Raw genomic sequence first — 4,233 nt, forward strand, 5'->3', positions numbered from 1 at the left:
TGATTGCCCTCCTTTGTTTTTTATTTTCCCTCTCTCTCCTTCCTCCTTGTACTCTATTAAAACGCTCAAAAGCACTAATATAAGCAAAAGCAGAAATACGATCTAGCTTCTCCATAACACAGAGAATTCACTTCAAATAAAACATGGAGGAGGAGGTCTTGTCCTGGTTTAAGCTTGTGTCTCTCTGTTTCACATCCCTAGTTCTTGTTCTTAAGCTTGGTCTTGTTCTTTGGTGGCAACCCAGAAAAATCCAACTCCATTTCTCCAAGCAAGGAATCAGAGGCCCTCCTTATCACTTCTTCATTGGCAACGTCCGAGAACTCGTTGCCATGGTGCTCCAAGCTTCCTCCCAACCCATCACACCTTTCTCTCACAACATTCTCCCTCGCGTTCTCTCCTTCTACCACCACTGGAAGAAAATCTATGGTATCATCTTCTTTTTGCACAATTCCACATTCTCTCCTCCATTGGGTATCAAAGTTCTCCCATTCCATCCAATCAAAATCTCCTCTTGTTTCCAACCCCCTTAGTTTAGACTCATCAATAATTAATAATTCATCATTTGCCTGCTCTATATAACCATCTCAGTAGTAATAATAATATTAATAATAAGGAATATTTGCTCTTATTCATACAGCAATAATTTGTCTACTTTCTGTGTCCTTTCTCTGTATGCAGTTTGCACTCTGTGATGTAGGGTCTACGCACTATGTTTCCTTCTGTTTGCTCTGATGATGCTAATGGTGGGCTATACTAGTATTTCCTAAAAAGCCAGATTTTTCTAGCATTATTATATATGTTGATTACTCATATATATGTTCATTTTAAATCGGGAGTTGATTATGAGTTACTATATAACGATCCGTAGTAATTAATCTGTTTGGTGTTGGGATTAAATGTTGAAAAAGGTGCAACATTCTTGATATGGTTCGGACCTAAGGTTCGCCTCTCTTCCAAAGTCAGAATCCTATGAGAAAAATGAAGCGCCTCCATTAGTGAGACAGTTCGAAGGTGACGGCCTCCTCAGCCTCAAGGGCCAAAAATGGGCTCACCATCGGAAAATCATCGGCCCCACGTTCCACATGGAAAATCTTAAAGTAATTTAATTAATTAACGCTATAGATTATGACTATTCTTAGTTATCTTGTACATGCGCACACACAAATGGAACTGAAATGTGCTTTAATTTGAACCATACACAGATGCTGATTCCGGTGATGGAGACAAGCACGGTAGGGATGTTGGACAAGTGGTGGGCAATGGCGGAGAAGGAAGGTGAGGTGGAAATCGAGGTGGTGGAGTGGTTTCAGAATCTGACAGAAGATGTGATCACGAGGATGGCATTCGGAAGAAGCTATGAAGACGGAAAAGCCATTTTCAAACTTCAAGCTCAGCAAATGCTCTTAGCTGCCGATGCCTTCCAGAAAGTGTTGATCCCTGGTTACAGGTACGACTCATTAATCATACAAATATATATGTGTGTGTGTGAGTGTGTAATAATGTGGATGTTAATTAGTTGGTTTGATGGCAGATTCTTTCCAACGAAGAGCAATATAGATTCGTGGAAGCTGGACAAGAGAATAAAGAGATCTCTGGTGAGGGTGATAGAGAGGAGGAGGGGGCAGAAGGAGGAGGAAGAAGGAGAAGGGGTGAAGGATTTATTAGGACTGATGATAAAGGCGGCAAAGTCGACTAAGAATGTGACGGTGGAGGACGTAGTTGGAGAGTGTAAGAGCTTTTTCTTCGCTGGCAAACACACCACCTCTAACCTCCTTACCTGGACCACCATTCTGCTCGCAATGCATCCCCAGTGGCAGATCCAGGCACGCGACCAGCTCCTCTCCCTCTGCGGATCACGTGACCTCCCATCCAAAGATGACATCTCCAAGCTCCACAAGGTATATATACCTCTCCTTTCTTTCTTCTCGGAGCCCCTTCTCTTGATTATTATCACCACTCCAATATCCACATATAGCCTATATCCCTCAATTCTTCCTTTAACATCTTCCCATTAAACTATATACTTATATCTTTCATTTCCTTTTTGCAGTGTTATATCTCAATAAATTTTTTTTAATTTTTACAAAATTGGAAAAATACGCAGTTTTTATTTGAAATAGTGTGTAATATTTTAATTAAAAAATTTGACTCATAAGAGAAAAGCATAAAAAATAAAATTAATATCTTTTTAGTGTGGTGAATCAAAATTATAATTCTTTTGGAAAAATGATTGTGCTTTATATCTATGTTTTTCTTTGAATATAGACTTCGATCTAATTTTTTGGGAGATTTAATGGTGTGTAGTTGAGCATGATAGTGAATGAATCTCTAAGGCTATATCCCCCAACAATTGCAACAATTCGACGTGCAAAAACAGATGTAGATTTAGGAGGCTACAGGATTCCTAGCGGGACGCGAGCTCTTGATTCCAATCATGGCCGTTCATCATGATCGCAGCATATGGGGCAATGATGCGAACGAATTCAATCCTGGTCGTTTCGCGGAAGGACTTGCACATGCCGCAAATCATCCAGTGGCATTCATTCCATTTGGCCTTGGTGTGCGTACGTGTATAGGTCAAAACCTCGCCGTTTTACAGACCAAGCTAGCCCTCGCGATAATACTACAGCGTTTTAGTTTCACTTTGTCCCCAAGGTATCAACACGCACCAATGGTTCAGATGCTTCTATATCCTCAACATGGTGCCCCAATCTTCTTTCGACCTCTGTCTTAAGTTCATGATCAGGCCTCTTGATTTTCTGCATGAGGCTTTTCGTTGAAAGTACAAAAGCTACTTGTGTTTATAAGAATTAGAGAGATATGCATGGATAGAATTACTGTGGTACCCTTGTTCTTTTCCCCAGATGAACTTGTAAGTTTGATTTGGTTATGGGCAGCCGTGTCATTGGCAATTGTAATGAGTGATAGGAACTTTGATGTATAGTTGCTAGGTAGGTGTTAACTATTAGGCTAACAAGTCGATATGTGTATTTTTTTCCCACTGAGTATTGTTTTTATTTTTCTCCGCTCATTTCCTATTTGTTGGTGCCTACCATTACTACGAAATATTCTATATGTTAGTTAATTTTAATCATACATGATGGCTGATAATCGTCACCAATAGACGCGTCATATATTTTCTCAGCCAAGTACTTGACGGTCTGAAACCACTACTTATTATATATCATATTTATCCGATTTATATCCAAATGGTCATTTATTTAAGTCTTCTAGTAAGGCAATAAGACCCATATGGGTATCATTATGTGACGATTTGTCTTTTATAATTTTCATATATATGGTTATAACACATGAAAGTTATAACAAATAGTCGTCACGTGAGACAGCCATTCTGTTTTTCAAAATAGGGGGACTGCTTTTGGATAAGCAATCCCCTCGCATTGCAATCACAGAACTAGCATATACAGCAAAGCAAAATCAAGAATCAAAAGAATAACAACTAGCAAATTACACATAATAAAAGTTAAGTGATTAAACAAATATACAAATACATAATACTCCGTCCAGTTCTTATTATAAGCTTTAAATAACTAATTTGTAGATGATGAAAAATGAGTTAAAGTTAGTTAAAAGTAATAAATAGTTTAGAAATATGCTTTCTCCCCTCCAAATATGTCCTTATAATAAATGAAGAAAAATTGAAAGAGAATGTGCGGAAAAATATGACAAGAAAGTATGGAAAATGATATATAATAAATAATTAAGAGCAAAATTAAAAAATATATTAAATATTAAGACAAATTCAAACTGAAGTTTATAAAATAAATAAATCCCTCACCAAATTTGAAGCTTTGAAATAGGACAAGAAGGAGTAATAATGTTGTTATATTCACAATCAAGTAGTATTGTCTGTTTTTCTTTTTCCTATTAGTCTTGATTTTTTTTAATGTCTTCTTAACTTGAATTAATTTTTTCTTCTCATTGTGAAGTTTTTCCCTCTCTGAGATTCATATTTCTTTATTGATCGTTCCTGACATACAAAACATCATCTTCATCGAAATCTGTTTCAAAGCATATTTCATGAAATGGATCATCCTTAACTCCAGTGTTTCCATATCCCATGCCGTCATCATCATTTACTTTATTTCTCAACAAAATAATAGACCATCTATTATTAGCAAGATATGGAACTTAGAAAACTTCTCTAGCTTAAGAAGCTAAAATGAAAGGCTCTTTTATATACCTTAGGTCATCACTTGTGAAGGCATTGTT

At 37.1% G+C, this 4,233-nt stretch overlaps 1 pseudogene; it reads left to right on the forward strand.

Moving 5' to 3' along the window:
* Positions 1-143: 143 nt before the first annotated feature.
* On the forward strand, positions 144-2,810 carry LOC114752078 (cytochrome P450 734A1-like; annotated as a pseudogene).
* Positions 2,811-4,233: the final 1,423 nt, after the last annotated feature.

Source organism: Neltuma alba, unplaced genomic scaffold (genome assembly GCF_004799145.2).
Source record: "Neltuma alba isolate B1F8T4 unplaced genomic scaffold, ASM479914v2 tig00007221_pilon, whole genome shotgun sequence".
Classification (NCBI taxonomy): domain Eukaryota; kingdom Viridiplantae; phylum Streptophyta; class Magnoliopsida; order Fabales; family Fabaceae; genus Neltuma; species Neltuma alba.